Source organism: Schistocerca gregaria, chromosome 3 (assembly GCF_023897955.1).
Source record: "Schistocerca gregaria isolate iqSchGreg1 chromosome 3, iqSchGreg1.2, whole genome shotgun sequence".
NCBI lineage: Eukaryota > Metazoa > Arthropoda > Insecta > Orthoptera > Acrididae > Schistocerca > Schistocerca gregaria.
In genome coordinates, this window is record NC_064922.1 from 463238302 (window position 1) to 463256699 (window position 18398).

General features: G+C 39.8%; 1 protein-coding gene across 1 annotated transcript in view; it reads right to left on the reverse strand.

Moving 5' to 3' along the window:
* Positions 1-18398, reverse strand: part of LOC126356120 (aminopeptidase N-like) — a 238540-nt gene that overhangs the window by 60159 nt on the left and 159983 nt on the right. The window lies entirely within an intron of this gene.

The window sequence follows — 18398 nt, forward strand, 5'->3', positions numbered from 1 at the left end:
TATAATAAAACATTATATAGAACTTTACATATTATTCATAGAAGTTTTTCGAAAAATAAATATAAAAATTGAAGATAATTGTTAAAAAATTTATTTTTATTTATAAGTTTAACACCCATGTTTTTGAATGTTTACCCTTCCTTTAACATTCATTTGACTTTCCGTTAACCTTAATTTGATCTTTGTTAAGCTTTGTTTGTTTCCCAGATACCCTTTGATGAAATCTATGATGGCTGTGTATAATAGATAGGGAAAAGATACCTGTCCTTCCTATGATATTTTTTCAATGGTATTGTTAGAAATAGTTAAATCTAATCCCTCTGGTAGAATTTCTGTAAAATTTACACAAAAAATAAATATTTAACTGTTATTTTTACTTCAAGTTCTAGTGCCTATGATGTTATTCCTGAATATTGTGATAATAATAATGATGGATTCGAAATAAAAGACACATTATCAATTGAAACTAAAACTAAAATGAAATGTGTGCTATAAATAAAAAATATTCTGTAAGAAAACTTCCTGGGAATAAAACAAAATCACCAAACAGATAATTTAAATAATAATAATTTTATTACAAATTTAGTAGCTATTGTCTACACAAAGGGAGAAAATGTATTAATAGAATGTAAACCAGTTACAGAACCATTTTGTGACACTGTTATTATCATAAAAATAGCAAATTTTTATAGATTGTTAAAGAGAAGTGAAAAATGGAAAATTTCTTGTAAACAAAGAAACTCGTGAAATGTTATTTAGTTTATTAATTTTAATTAGTTTATTAAGATCGAGATTTTCTAAATTTCGTTTGTATAGACATGGAGGTAATGTAAAAATTCCATATTTGTTAGATTCCTATTTTCTGTAGCTAATTTAGAAGCAAATGTTACCTTTAATCTTTTGCCTGGACAATTTAAAAAATCTACTGTGTATTATTTTGCCAAATTACAATAATCACAATAATTTGAGTAAATCATAATTATAACAATAAAGATGAAAGAATAAATGATCATGATTTTCATGGTAGTCCACAAAATTTTTTTGAAGTCAAAAGAAAGAGAGAATTTGAGCTTTCTATTTCTTCCCAAATATCTATACTATTTTCTTTATAAGTGAAAATAAATTCATAACCACATTCTTCCATATGTCAGTACCCTCATTATGTTTTTCAGTTTTCAAATGTTCTATAGCTGATGATGGTTTTAAATAATTTTTATTAATATTACCTTTAATTTTGTTCTCTTTTGCTTTATTAAAGGTGTTTTCTTCAAATTTAGATTTGTCACAGGCAGCAGTCATGTTCTTATTTGTTATAATTTATGAAATAAAACATTTATTAAAAAATAAAAAGGAAAAATAAAAATAACAAATAGTAAAAAAGTATCAGAAAAAATAAAAATGTGAAAATTTATTCTCAAAAAATTTTAATTTTTTTCATGTGCAGCGCTTTTCATTCAGTTAAACACTTTTGATTGATTGATTTTCATTTATTTTCATATTCATATAAATTTATAATTTTTCTCATTTTTTATTTATATTTATATTTGGATAAAAATATACTTTTATTGTTGTTTTTGTTTATTTTTATTTATGGAATTCGGTTTGTATTTTATTTTTATCGAGATTAATATGGAGTGCTAGATGTTGATTAGGAATTCAGCAAATATAAAATAGGGCTGCATGCAAAATGTGTGTTGGTAGCCCAATTTGATATCTACTGATATTGATGTTGATTTGGAATTCAGCTGATAGCAGATATAAAATAGGGCTGCATGCAAAATGTGTGTTGGTAACCCAATTTGATATCTACTGATATTGATGATGTCCTTTCCAAATCAACTCTCCTTGTTTCCTCCTAAGCAGATTAGAGAAGCTGTGTAAAATTTACATTTGGATGACCCAACAGAGTTTTAAACCATGCTGTTCTTAAATATGAGTCTGTGCACTAACCACTAAGCCAAGTTTCTGAATCTGAAAAGGACCTGTGATGAAGATGATATGCTGCTTTCATCATTCAAGATTCTTGGACAGCAGTTGTGTCACTTATTCTACTACCAACAAAGCTGCATATTGGAGCATTCACATGACTTGATCAATTACAATGTAATGTATCTTCTAAACCTGTAGTGCTGGAGTTTTATACTACTAAGCAACTACTCTGGATTTTTTATGTACATTAACTGCAATGTAGGGGAATGTTGAGGTATACATTTAGCTCTAACGTCCTGTCAGTTTGTGAGTGAATATGGTACTGTAACTCCCCTATATAATTCATCAGTCCACAGTTCCTTGTATATTACACTCTCTTTCACGACATCTACCATTTATATCTAGATTTACACTCCACAAGTCACTGTACAGTGTGTAGCAGAGGGTATTTTGTGTACCGCTGTCACTTTCCCCTTTCCTGTTCCAGCTGCTAATGGTGCATGGGAAGAATGACTATTGGGGAGATTTCATGTGTGCTTGAAACTCTTAGATTTTACCTTTGTGGTCATTCTGTGAAATTTATGTTGGCTGGCTCTTCTAGGAGCATACTACATTCTTGGAATTTAACAGATAATCATATGATCATGTACAACTGTCTTGTAGCATCTTCCACTGAAATTGGAGCAACATATCTGTGAGACCTACACACTTACCAAATGAGCCTGTAATGAAACACATTCCTCTTCTTTCACTCTTCTGTAAGGCTGTTCTCTCTATTACTCCTACTTTATAAGAGTCCCACACTCAAGTGGAGCCTACTGGTTGCATGGGATTTTCCTAAGCTACCCCAGTCACGAGCTGGCTACACTCTTTAAGGGTTTTTCTAATGAATGTCATTCTGTCATCTGGTTTTCCTGTGTTAGTTTTAAGTGGTCAGTTCACTTTAAATCACTCTGTACATAAATACCCAGATGTGTAAGTGTTTCAACTGTTTCCAGTAATTGGCTGGCAGTCATGTAATCTTTTAGCCTATTTGTCCGAATATATTACATTTGTTGTGTGTTGACAGTCAGCAGCCAATCCTTGCAGAAATCACTGAAGCTCTGTAGGCATTCCTGCGTTTTGCTACAATTTTCTGGCGTTGCAGTTTCTCTACACATCATCATCAGCTGCAGCAATAAGCAGCCTCATACAGCTTCTGATGTAATCCAATTCCAATAAGTCTGTGAGCAGTAATGACCTTAAGACATTCCCATGGGGTATGGTGGAAGCTTAATCATAGCTAACACTTGGTTCAAGATTCATAAAAGAAGGTTGTATACATGGAACAATCCTGGAGATACTAGAAGGTATCAGATAGAATATATAATGGTAAGACAGAGATTTAGGAACCAGGTTTTAAATTGTAAGACATTTCCAGGGACAGATGTGGACTCTGACCACAATCTGTTGGTTATGAACTGAAGATTAAAACTGAAGAAACTGCAAAAAGGTGGGAATTTAAGGAGATGGGACCTGGATAAACTGAAAGAACCAGAGGTTTTACAGAGTTTCAGGGAGAGCATAAGGGAAAAATTGACAGGAATGGGGGAAAGAAACACAATATAAGAAGAATGGGTAGATCTGAGGGATGAAGTAGTGAAGGCAGCAGAGGATCAAGTAGGTAAAAAGACAAGGGCTAGTAGAAATCCTTGGGTAACAGAATAAATATTGAATTTAATTGATGAAAGGAGAAAATATAAAAACGCAGTAAATGAAGCAGGGAATACAAATGTCTGAAAAATGAGATTGATGGGAAGTGCAAAATGGCTACGCAGGGATGTCTAGAGGACAAATGTAGGATGTAGACGCTTATCTCACTAGGGATAAGATAGATACTACCTACAGGAAAATTAAAGAGACCTTTGGAGAAAAGAGAGCCACTTGCATGAATATCAAGAGCTCAGATGGAAACCCAGTTCTAAGCAAACAAGGGAAAGCAGAAAGTTGGAAGGAGTATATAGAGGGTCTATACAATGGCGAAGTACTTGAGGACAATATTATGGAAATGGAAGAGGATGTAGATGAAAATAAAATGGGAGATACTTAACTGCTTGAAGAGTTTGACAGAGCACTGAAAGACCTGAGTCGAAACAAGGCCCCAGGAGTAGAATAAAAATTCCATTAGAACTACTGACAGCCTTGGGAGAGCCAGTCCTGACAAAACTCTACTGTATGATGAGCAAGATGTATGAGACAAGGTGAAATACCCTCAGACTTCAAGAAGAATATAATAATTCCAATCCCAAAGAAAGTAGGTGTTACCAGATGTGAAAATTATCAAACTATCAGTTTAATAAGTCACAGCTGCAAAATACTAATGCGAATTCTTTACAAATGAATGGAAAAACTGGTAGAAGCCAACCTCGGCGAAGATCAGTTTGGATTCCACAGAAATGTTGGAAAATGTGAGGCAATACTGACCCTACGACTAATCTTAGAAAATAGATTAAGGAAAGGCAAACCTACATTTCTAGCATTTGTAGACTTAGAGAAAGCTTTTGACAATGTTGACTGGAATACTCTCTTTCAAACTCTAAAGGTGGCAGGGGTAAAATACAGGGAGCGAAAGGCTATTTACATGCCATGTATGGAAGTGAAACATGGACAATAAATAGTCTGGACAAGAAGAGAATAGAAGCTTTCGAAATGTGGTGCTACAGAAGAATGCTGAAGATTAGATGGGTAGATCACATAACTAATGAGGAGGTACTGAATAGAACTGGGGAGAAGAGGAGTTTGTGGCACAACTTGACAAGAAGAAGGAACCAGTTGGTATGACATGAAAAAAATTGGTGCCGAGTGAGGATCGCGAGTGTGTAAAGTCCGGAAAAAAGTGTAAAAATAACGAGGAAAAGTGTTTATCGTGCAGTATAGTCAGTGTGTATTGTGATAACTTGTGCATGCCATGCTACATAATAAAGAAAGTCACAGAAAAAAACTGTGGAACCACAAGAAGTAATAAGGAGAATTGCACATGTGGAGCATCCACATCGTCTTTCGGGGAAACAAGTGCAATATTAAGTTCGGATCCCTGCCACTGCAAGAAACGTGTGATTAAAGGTGTAATGTGCACGATATGTAAAACTGTGTTTCATTATTCAGGTGTTAATGTAAATCCTAAACGTAAGATTTGGTTCTGCGCAAAATGTAGCAGAGAAGACCGTGTGCAAAAACTTAATAAGGTGGATTACACAAACAATATCATTGCAGTGTTAGTGGAAGAGATACGCGTTTTACAACACGAGTGCAACAAATCCCCGCAGCTGAACACAACGGGCGTAAATACACTCCTGGAAATTGAAATAAGAACACCGTGAATTCATTGTCCCAGGAAGGGGAAACTTTATTCACACATTCCTGGGGTCAGATACATCACATGATCACACTGACAGAACCACAGGCACATAGACACAGGCAACAGAGCATGCACAATGTCGGCACTAGTACAGTGTATATCCACCTTTCGCAGCAATGCAGGCTGCTATTCTCCAATGGAGACGATCGTAGAGATGCTGGATGTAGTCCTGTGAAATGGCTTGTCATGCCATTTCCACCTGGCACCTCAGTTGGACCAGCGTTCGTGCTGGACGTGCAGACCGCATGAAACGACGCTTCATCCAGTCCCAAACATGCTCAATGGGGGACAGCTCCGGACATCTTGCTGGCCAGGGTAGTTGACTTACACCTTCTAGAGCACGATGGGTGGCACGGGATACATGCGGACGTGCATTGTCCTATTGGAACAGCAAGTTCCCTTGCCGGTCTAGGAATGGTAGAACGATGGGTTCGATGACGGTTTGGATGTACCGTGCACTATTCATTGTCCCCTCGACGATCACCAGAGGTGTACGGCCAGTGTAGGAGATCGCTCCTCACACCATGATGCCGGGTGTTGGCCCTGTTTGCCTCGGTCGTATGCAGTCCTGATTGTGGCGCCAAACACGCATACGACCATCATTGGCACCAAGGCAGAAGCGACTCTCATCGCTGAAGACGACACGTCTCCATTCGTCCCTCCATTCACGCCTGTTGCGACACCACTGGAGGCGGGCTGCACGATGTTGGGGCATCAGCGGAAGACGGCCTAACGGTGTGTGGGACCATAGCCCAGCTTCATGGAGACGGTTGCGAATTGTCCTCGCCGATACCCCAGGAGCAACAGTGTCCCTAATTTGCTGGGAAGTGGCTGTGCGGTCCCCTACGGCACTGCGTAGGATCCTACGGTCTTGGCGTACATCCGTACATCGCTGCGGTCCGGTCCCAGGTCGACAGGCACGTGCACCTTCCGCCAACCACTGGCGACAACATCGATGTACTGTGGAGACCTCACGCCCCACGTGTTGAGCAATTCGGCGGTATGTCCACCCGGCCTCCCGCATTCCCACTATACGCCCTCGCTCAAAGTCCGTCAACTGCACATGCGGTTCATGTCCACGCTGTCGCGGCATGCTACCAGTGTTAAAGACTGCGATGGAGCTCTGTATGCCACGGCAAACTGGCTGACACTGACGGCGGCGGTGCACACATGCTGCGCAGCTAGCGCCATTCGACGGCCAACACCGCGGTTCCTGGTGTGTCCGCTATGCCGTGCGTGTGATCATTGCTTGTACAGCCCTCTCGCAGTGTCCGGAGCAAGTATGGTGGGTCTGACAGACCGGTGTCAATGTGTTCTTTTTTCCATTTCCAGGAGTGTAAATCGCACAGTGAACTCCACTCAGGAACCATTAACTATAGTAGCAAAAATATGTCATAACTTGTGTAAAAAGTACGGGAGAGTAGGCAGTAATGGCGTATGCGAAACAAAGTTCCAATCTTGATGTGCAAAAGTTGATCCGTCGCCGAAAACACACAAAAATTCATCGTCAGAAAGGAAATATGATACCAATGTCTAAAGGGCCAGACTAAACCCACCTATTCAATTACGAAACAGATACGAAGTGCTAAGCGAAATAAGTGATGATAGTGCTTCAGAAAATATTTTTGAAAATACGCAGGTTCATGTTTTAGCCGTTGCTGCTCCCCTGAATAAGCCTACGTGCAATTCATGTCAACATATGCCTAGGTCACAGCAAAAAGTACATAATCACATGGGAAAACTAAACATTCTAGCTGATAGCCATGGGCGCGGAATAGCCTCTCTTGTTAATGAGGCATCAGTTGTGAAATCTATGAGTTATGTCAAGCCTGGGGCTTCCCTTTTGGAGGTAATTAAGAATGTTTACACTGATGAAATTATCAAGTTGTCTTCAAAAGACTTTGTAGCTTTGTTTGGTGGCTCTAACGATATATATAAAAATGAAACCTCTAAAGTCTGCTCAGAATTGAAAAAGCATCTGTCTCTTTTGTCTCATACAAACATTCTCTTTGTCAACATTCCACATCGCTATGATCTGCCATGCTGGTCTTGTGTGAACAAAGAGATTAGTGCTGCTAATGAGAGTTTTTCCAGTATATGCAGTCAATTCGAAAATGTTTGTGTTGTTGATATTAGTGACTTTGGTCGGAGATTCCACACGTCTCATGGCCTTTACTTGAATAGCCTAGGGAAGAAAATTGTAGCACAAAAAGTATTGGATGAAATAAAAAGACACCTGCAGCACCATCAATGACATTAACAGTAACACAACAAAAATCAGTAACAGCAAGTTCATCACAAGTAGCAACAAAAAAATCATCACCATTAGCAGCAGTAAAATTACCACAAATGGTCAAACCACAATCAGTAACTGCAACTAAACCTTCGGCGGAAACAACAGCAAAACCAACAGATAATACAACAACAGATCCACCATCAACAGAAATAGTGCCAATAAAAGAATCAAAGGTAGCAACAGAACGAAGAATCCTGTCAGCACCACCACCATCACCACCTCCGGCCACAGAAACAGCAGCAGCAACAACAATAGCAGCAACTGAACCAACAACAACAGTAGCAGCAGCAACAAAACCATCAACAACAGTTGCAGCAACACAACACTGCCTAAGGAGGAGTCAAAGACAAGGTACATCCACATCATTAAATAAGGATTTTTTATGGCTTCAGACAAAGAAAAGGAAAAGATTGTGACAAATCAGCAAGAAAATTTGCAGATAAGTCACAACTACTATGGAAAAAGCAGCACATTACCAGGAAATGACAAAAGAAAAAATACTTGTAAAACAGTCAGGATAATGTGTCAGAATATTCAATGCCTCAGAAACAAAGTACTAGATCTAGAAGTAGCTTTACATAATCTTGCTGATGTCTCTTGTATTTGTTTATCTGAACACTGCTGCAAGGCTAGTGAATTAAGTCTCATAAATATAAGTAAGTTTAATTTAGCATCACATTATTGCCAAAGTGTTTTTAAAAATGGTGGGGTATTCATTTACTCTAGAGTAGGACTGCAGTTCAAAGTGAAAACAGAATTGGGCCATCTAAATATAGAAAAAATTTTGAATCATGTGCCATAGAGTTAAAATCTGAGGAGAAGAGTGAAAAACTAGTTGCCATTACAATATATAGATCTCCACTGGGTGACAAAAACATATTCTTCAAAAAAATAGAAGCAGCATTAAACACTTTTTATATTAATGAAGTGAAATTATTTTTATGTGGAGATTTTAATATTACCCTGTTAATTGAAAGTGATGAAAAAAGACAGCTTTTGAGTATACTCAGCAGCTCCCACATGAAACCACACTTTACAGATGCCACCAGAATAACAGAACTGTCATCTTCTCTTTTAGACAATATTTTCACAAATATAGAGAATGGTATCACGGAGCCACTAAACATAAACTTAGGTCTTTCAGATCACAATACACTATTAACATACATAAATTACTCTATCCCCAAGGCAGTAAAATATAAGTGGGGATACAAAAGGCACTTCTGTACAGAAAAAGTGAATACTTTCATCCAGTTGTTAGCTAATGAAACCTGGGAAGATGTCTTTGCACAAACAACAACTGAGGAATCTTTCACTGCTTTTTCTAGTACATTCATGTCCCTATTTCAGATGTGTTTCCCAAAAAAGCTCACAAAGATCAATGTCATGCCTGGGAACACAATCCAGTGGATAACACCTGCTATTAGAGTATCTAGTCAAAAACTAAAACATATCAGTCAACTCAAAAAAGATAACAAAGATGAACACTTCACAGATTATGTTAAGACATACAAGAAAATTTACAGAAGGTGATCAAAAAAGCCAAGACAATGCACAATGACAGTGTAATTGCTGGGTCAGCAAACAGGTAATAGAAATTGTAACAACAAACAGTAAAAACCAAAGTATTGTTTACAGATCGAATATTCAGACTGTGCCAATTAGGGTACCGCAGGGGAGTGTTTTAGGACCTCTCCTATTTCTTCTTTACATAAATGATATCAAGATTCCAGTAAATGGTACTCATATAACCCTGCTTGCGCATGACACAAACATTGCAGTAACTGACATAAACTGGGTATTGCCAACATCTTCAACCAGAGTTATAGAATATTTGCAAAATTGGTTTGAAGTGAACAAATTAACCATAAATATTTCTAAAACTAATTATATCCATTACAGGAAAGCAAAGTCACACTCTGATCTAAATCTCAGAATACAAAATGAAGAAATTGTGAGAGTTGCTACCACAAAATTCTTAGGTGTACATATAGACGAAAATTTAGACTGGAAATCCCATATCCTGTATCTCTCGCATATGTTAAGCTCTGCTTGCTTTGCTTTACGTGTTATTAGCTTTGTATGTGGTAGGGAATGTAGCAGAGCTGTTTACTTTGCTTATATACATTCTGCTATTACCTATGGCCTCACCTTCTGGGGTCATAGTAAGAAAAATCTTAAAACCATCTTCACTCTACAAAAACGAGCTGTTAGAATAATTACCAACTGTTCAAGGCTAACTCCTTCAAAGCAATTATTTAAACAGCTTAATATTCTACCCCTACTGTGCCTCTGTATACAGAAAAGCGTAATTAATGTAAAAAGAAATATTAACAATTTCCAATCCAACTCGGATCTACATACTTACAACACAAGAAAGTGTAATGAAATTCATATAAAAAGAGTTAACAAGGCTTTGGCGCAGAAACAAACAAACATACAAGGAAGCAGATTGTAAAACAAACTACTGGTAAAGATAAAAGAAATAAAAAAATTGTCATCTTTTAAAGAAGCAGTATTCAAATTTTTAATGACCAACTGCTATTATAGTGTAAAAGGGTACCTGGAATAGCTTCATACTAAACAATTATATTTATGTACTCTGTGCCAAAAGTAATTTTTATCTGACTGTTGCTCTGATCTAAATAAATAATATGTACAAAAGTGCTAGAATTGTATGTGTTATATCTAAATATCAACTGTGTATTCCATGTAAAAAGTCTTTCTCATACATCAATGTAAATAATCAAAGCCGTACATGCTATTTCAATGTGGTCTGATGTTATGTAGTCTACTATGCACATCTGTATTTTGTATAGTATTGTTCACCCATATATATATATACGCTCCTGGAAATTGAAATAAGAACACCGTTAATTCATTGTCCCAGGAAGGGGAAACACTATTGACACATTCCTGGGGTCAGATACATCACATGATCACACTGACAGAACCACAGGCACATAGACACAGGCAACAGAGCATGCACAATGTCGGCACTAGTACAGTGTATATACACCTTTCGCAGCAATGCAGGCTGCTATTCTCCCATGGAGATGATCGTAGAGATGCTGGATGTAGTCCTGTGGAACGGCTTGCCATGCCATTTCCACCTGGCGCCTCAGTTGGACCAGCGTTCGTGCTGGACGTGCAGACCGCGTGAGACGACGCTTCATCCAGTCCCAAACATGCTCAATGGGGGACAGATCCGGAGATCTTGCTGGCCAGGGTAGTTGACTTACACCTTCTAGAGCACGTTGGGTGGCACGTGATACATGCGGACGTGCATTGTCCTGTTGGAACAGCAAGTTCCCTTGCCGGTCTAGGAATGGTAGAACGATGGGTTCGATGACGGTTTGGATGTACTGTGCACTATTCAGTGTCCCCTCGACGATCACCAGAGGTGTACAGCCAGTGTAGGAGATAGTTCCCCACACCATGATGCCGGGTGTTGGCCCTGTGTGCCTCGGTCGTATGCAGTCCTGATTGTGGCGCTCACCTGCACGGCGCCAAACACGCATACGACCATCATTGGCACCAAGGCAGAAGCGACTCTCATCGCTGAAGACGACACGTCTCCATTCGTCCCTCCATTCACGCCTATTGCGACACCACTGGAGGCGGGCTGCACGATGTTGGGGCGTGAGCGGAAGACGGCCTAACGGTGTGCGGGATCGTAGCCCAGCTTCATGGAGACCGTTGCGAATGGACCTCCCCGATACCCCAGGAGCAACAGTGTCCCTAATTTGCTGGGAAGTGGCGGTGCGGTCCCCTACGGCACTGCGTAGGACCCTACGGTCTTGGCGTGCATCCGTGCGTCGCTGCGGTCCGGTCCCAGGTCGACGGGCACGTGCACCTTCCGCCGACCACTGGCGACAACATCGATGTACTGTGGAGACCTCACGCCCCACGTGTTGAGCAATTCGGCGGTACGTCCACCCGGCTTACCGCATGCCCACTATACGCCCTCGCTCAAAGTCCGTCAACTGCACATACGGTTCACGTCCACGCTGTCGCGGCATGCTACCAGTGTTAAAGACTGCGATGGAGCTCCGTATGCCACGGCAAACTGGCTGACACTGACGGCGGCAGTGCACAAATGCTGCGCAGCTAGCGCCATTCGACGGCCAACACCGCGGTTCCTGGTGTGTCCGCTATGCCGTGCGTGTGATCATTGCTTGTACAGCCCTCTCGCAGTGTCCGGAGCAAGTACGGTGGGTCTGACACACCGGTGTCAATGTATTCTTTTTTCCATTTCCAGGAGTGTATATACACATATATGCATAGAGTGTGTTTTGCTATGCATAAAGAAGTGTCTTAATGATGTTGTTTAGTGTTGTAGCCACCTCAAGGCACTGTGGGATGACTCTCTGGGTGGCACTCTGGGATGCGTCTCTGGGTGCATCGCACACTCACACGACAGCAAAAAAGAAACCTATTGAGTTACGTTCAGTGACCCATCACGAGTCATCCAGATACTGATCCACCAGCAAAACACGGATACATTATCGGGGGGGGGGGGGGGGGCACAGCTCTGTGGGGGGTGAAACCCCGCCTCCTGCACATTTTTATATATATACGCATCATTGGTCTACGTATATATCTTCGATATTTTATATATATAGTCTTTAGTATACTATACTATGTTCCATATAACCCTTGTTAAAGAAGGGAGCGTCTAGCGTCGCGGGGCGTCTAGATTTACGAACGCCCCGCCGCTTTAAAGGATATATACATAGTATACTATGTATTTTTTGACGAAATCCATGCAATGTACATTGTCTATGGATGAATAGACTACTACTACTACTACTACTACTACTACTACTACTACATGTTCTGAGGCATCAAGGGATCACAAATTTAGCATTGGAGGGCAATGTGGAGGGTAAAAATCGTAGAGGGAGACCAAGAGATGAATACATTAAGAATATTCAGAAGGACGTGGGTTGCAATAAGTATTGGGAGATGAAGAAGCTTGCGCAGGATAGAGTAGCATGGAGAGCTGCATCAAACTCGTCTCAGGACTGAAGACAACACAAACAACAACACATGGTGGAAGCTCCATTAAGAATGACATACAGTGTTCTATTTACTAGAAACTCTGCAGCACAGTCACAAAGCAGTTGTGATATTCTGTGTGCTAGTATTTTGTTCACTAGATGATACCATGGAATTGTACCATAAGTCAAGGAACATGGCACCAACCTAGGCATATGTAGGAGGACATATATTCTGCCTTACGGGACTCATGGACTGCCAGGGTGAACAGGGTTTTAGATGAGAATTGTTTGCGAGATCCTTGTTGATTATTACAGAGGAGATTTTTAGTCTCCAGGAATCTCAATCGCCAAATAGGCGAGCATGAAACACATTCCAAAATTCTGAATAAATTAATGTCAGCAGTATAACCCTATAGTAGTGTACATCTGTTTGCCACCAATTCTTGTCAACAGGAATGACCTGCACATTTTCCCAGCCACTTGCAACGTTTATTCCACAAGTGACCTACAATAAAACTGCTGCTAGATGAGGGACAGATTCTTCCTCATACGCTACATAATTGTTTCGTCAGATCCAGTCACCTTCTCCCGTTGAGCGATTTAGGTTGATTTTCTATCCAACTGTCCCCATCTCTGCGTCTCTAATATTGGTGTTCATGTGGTCTAATTCAATGAAAGAACCACAGCACGATGTTCCTCAGTGAAACAGTTTTAGAAAACAGAAATTACTGTTTCATTAGTACCCTTGCCATCTTCAGTTTCGCTGCCAGTATGGACTCTAAGTGATTGGACAGTTGGCCATGATGCATCGTCAACTCAAGCTGGTAAAAAAGCAATAAAAATGTTTGTTTCGTAACAACTCACCTTACTTCTCGACATAGTCTCCTTTAAGGGACCTACAGTCTAGCGATCCTTCAGCTTTTTCATCCCATCAGAAAAATAGGTTCTGTCAAGCTCTGCAAAATACTCGTTAACTGCAACTGTCACTTTCTCATTTGATGAAAATTTGTATCCATCAAGTCAAAGTTTCAAGCTAGGGAACAGGAAGAGGTCACTCAGGGCTAAGTATGGTGAACAGCGTGGGTAAGGAACCAATTAAAAGCCCAATTCCTGCATTATCACCGTTGTTATCGTTGATGTGTGGGATGGAAAGAACATACTTATGTGTGCCAACTTGCTCTTTTTTCAGCCAACGAAAGTTTCAAATGATTCAACAATGAAGAATAATAGTGTCCAGTTACGATTCTGCCCTTTTCCAAGTAATCTATGAGGATTATTCATTGGAAATCCTAAAAAAACAGTACTGTATAAGCCTCTGACTTAGATCCTTCACATGGTTCCAAAACAAAGAAACGAGATTGGTTCCGGGAACAGTGCAGTGAAATGTTAACTCAGATTGCACCTCGCATGTGGGGCTAACTGTCTTCATCACTTTGGTGAGCCGCATTGTAGCTTCCACGGAAAATTTCTGAACCCAGGCAGCAGGCGTCGATCCTGCTGACATAAGCAACGGTTTGCAGCCTGCTGCAGGCAGTGCCCTTAGTAGCTGGTGGCAAAGCATCCTTTACAGCATGTATTAGACACCCTGGTGAACTGCATTACCAGTCTACTATTGACACTTCTAATGAACAACAAATCCACTTGTCAGCCCCTTCCCGAAAGATAAGGTGCCCCATGCTGACTAAGATGTAACCTCAGGAATGAGCAAGATCTCAAACATGTTTGTAAGGCCTAAGTTGATCACCCTGTGGCCAGTATCCACTTTCACCATCTAACCAGAGATTTTCAATCATGCAACTGATCGTCATTGCACTATCAGATAACTATAAGCCAGGTCAGGTCAGAAAGTTCTGAAGGTGCTACGACATTATGACTCCTAGGTAGCTCTAGAGGCACCACGCCATCGCAGCATGAGGCATCAACCTAAACCATGTCGACCTGACCAACACAACTTCCAAATGTTTCTGGGCCGTGTCAAATTACCCCTACATCCATACACAATAGGCATTTTCAATATTATATAGAACAAAGAATACATTACTAGTCCAAGCAATTGCTAGAAGCAGTCTACTTACGGCTACTAAGCTCCTCCTTACACTCACTTCACTAACACTATACAAACGCTCGCAGAATACATGATCAATTAGCAGTAAACCTCGCCCTCACCAGAGAAGTCAATTACCTTGTGGCATCTGAGGGCAGATTCGTAACGAAAGCAGAAAAACTGGGGTGTAACTCCTTGTTGGTAATGAGTTTGTTAGGAATTGAGCGTATTCAGAATGGGATCATCGTCCTAGAGAATTCTATGGAATATCCCCTGGAAGCTAGCGCTGCTCCTACCGTTTGTTTTGTTCTTCCAGTCATGGATGCAAATGGTCAAGCAATCCTCATTAGACCTCTTCATATGGATTGACTCAGGAATCAATCCCTTACAGTTACTGTAACACTACCAAAATAGAGAAGAACGTAAACAAATTACTCAAAGACAGTAAACCTCCAATTTCAGTATGAATTATGTATTTTTTGGTTGCAGGTGAAATCGAAAAAATTGCCCGAGTACTAAGGTAATAGATGACACTGTGAAGGAATGTGAAACACTACTTCGTGGAACATTAGCTAGTGTTCAGCAGTGTTCTGAGTATCAGTTTGATTTTAACGATCCTGGTACATGACCGAAGGGGTTTTCTGACTCTGGAAAATGTAACATTATAAAAATGAGAGCAGAAAACGAACGTGTTCCTGACATCTGTAAGAGTTATAGTGAAGGTCGCAATTTAAGTAAGGATTGGTTTCTATAGCAGTAAAAAAATGGGACAAAAGTTAAAAGATCAGGCTAGATAAAAGTGAGATCAAAAACACTTTATATTGTATTCCCTGCAGATTATCTTGTCACTTGAGCTGAGACTCTGAGTCAAAATCATTCTTAGCTAAAGAGGAAGGAATTGTTAATTGGAAAAAGCTTAGTGAAAAATTGCCTGCCCATGAAAATTCACCAAACCATAAATTTTGTTTTTGCTCTTGGAAGGCTCTAGAGTCTTCTCTCAGAAGCGGAGGCATTGATAGAGAGCTGTAAGATGAGATAAAAAAAGAGAAATCTCACTGGTATTATTGATGCTGTCGTTTTTCTAGCAAAGCAAGGGAGTCCGTTTGGAGAAACAAAAGAAGTTGGTAATTTTGGTGATCCACAGAGTGGGAGATTTCTAAATACCATTGATCATATATCACTCTGTAGTGTCCCCCTTCGTCTGCATACTGAACGCCGCAAGAAAGGGCAGATTAGCTATTTTTCCAAATGTATACAAGACGAGTTCCTTGACTTGATTGCCGACAAAATAAAACAAAAGATAATTAAAGATATTTTAGATGCTACACACTTTTCATTGATGTCTGTGTATCAGCCACAATGAGCAGATGACTCAAATAGTTCGCTATGTCAAGGCAAATGATTCAGAGGTTGTGGAAAGTTTTGTAGACTTTTTTATAGTTGCAGACAAAACAGGGGATCTTTTAGTCAAGAAATACTGAAAAAATGCAAGATGGGTTGAACATTAAATACTGCAGAGGTCAGTCTTATGAGAATGGGACAAACATGGTTGAAAAGTACGAAGGGGTGCAGTCAAGAATACTTAAGAATAATCTGGCATATTTCGTACCATGTGCTGCTTACATTTTAAATTTAGTAGGAGCACATGCAGGCGATACATCTGCTGAAATCCAAACGTTTTTTTGGAACTGTCCACCGTTTGAATCTGTGGGTTCCACATCAAGATGGGAAATCTTACAAAAACATGTGCCCGTAACATTAAACCCCCAAAGCAAGACTACGTGTCTGCAAGAGTAGAGGCAGTTGAAGCAGTTTATAAGCATTTTCATAGAGTTGTAAAGGCGCTGGAAGAAATTGAAACTTAAAAATTCTTAACACCAGAAACAAAAACAGAGGCATTGTATATTTCAAAAAATATGAGAAAACTCAAATTTATTGCCTTATCTTGTTTCTGTTATGCAATATTGAAAAAAAAAAATAGATCATGTTAAGCAGTTTCTGCAAAGAGACGACTTTACAATTAATAAAGCTGTTCAAAACATTCAAGGCCTTTTAAACTTTCTAAAAACTTCCAGAGACTCTTGTACCTCTGAAGCTATTTCTGGGGCCAAAGTTCTAGCAGAAGATAATGAGGTATCAACGGTATTCCCAGAAAAAAGGATCAGAAGAAAGAAAAAATTGACCGATGGGCTTTGTGAGGATGAAGTATGCAAACATTCACAGGAAGATTTGTTCAGGATGCCCCTTCAGAAAGAACTGACAGGGTGATATTGGCTCTGAGTACCTGGTTTACTGCTCTGGAGAACATTAGTGCAAAATTTATTTTTCTGTGTGGTGTCCAAATTCAAGAAATGGAAGTGGAGGACTTGAAGGGGAAAGCAGCACAACTGTCTGATGCCTATGCAAAAGATCTAAACAAAGAAGAATTTATTTGTGAAACTGAAAGTAATAGTGAGAGACTTGCAACATGAAACTTCATCATCCACATTAAGTTTGATTTATAAGAAGAAATTGGTAGAGGGGTATCCCAACATTACTAAAACCTTAAAAATATTCGTTACCGTACCAGTTTCTGTTTCCTCTGGAGAAAGGAGTTTCAGCAAGCTGAAACTAATTAAAAATCATTTGAGGAGCGTGACTGCTCAACAAAGATTAAAAAATCTCAGTATAACCTACATAGAGCACAAACGAGCTGCTTCCATAAACTATGATGATATCATAATTTTTTTTTGCAGCCAAAAAAGCTCGGAAAGCGATCATTGTAAAAGATTTATGGTATATTCTTGTATATTTTAAAATTGTTTATTTTTGTTCTTCGACCTTAGTTCATTTAATAAAATAAGTTAATGTTGTCGGATACTGACATTTTTTTCGAAATGTATTACCCAAATTACTCTCAAAAATTTTTGACTTTTATGAGTGGGTGTGAAAGAAGGGGAGGCTATTTGAAGCTTGCCCCCCTTCATAAAACTCCTAGATCCGGCCCTGGTTGTGAATCCTTTATGTCGGAGCCAGACGAATTCGAAAGTGGGCAAACTGTTGGTGCTCGTATCGTGCGTGCTTCCCTAACCAAGGTGGCCGAAATGTTTGTTGTTTCATGGGGCACTTTGTTGGTGATTAATACCATGTACTTAGAGAGCAGAAAAACATCACCCATTCAGTCACAATGCTAACGAAAGTGTATATCGAGTGATCGTGACGAACAGTTATTGAAGAGGATTATGAGAAAAATAAGAGGATGATAGTTGCACAAGTCACTGGAGAAATGAATGAAATACTCGCGAATCCTGCCAGCACCAAAACACGAAGGTAGTTCCATAAGCTGGGAACTGGAGGGGGAGCTGGAATTCCAAAACCGGTCATCAGTGATGCAAATGCTTGTAACAGGAAAATGTAGTGCCAAAATTATGAAGCGTGGGCTATGGAGCAGTGGAAAGTGTCATTTGCTAGGATGAGTTTTATGAACGCTGTTTCCAACCAGTGGCCGAGTTTACATCCCAAGAATGAAATATGGCAAAGCTTCGGTGATGACATGGGCAGCCATGTCGTTGTATTCCATGGGCCCCATGATTACTCTGCAAGTCAGCATTACACCCAAGGATTATGTAATCATTCTGGCTGATCAAGTCCATATCATGGTACAATGTGTGCTCCCCAATGGCGACACTGTGTTCCAAGACAACAGGGACCCTGTTAACACAGTTAGCATCGCTTAGGACTGATTTTGTG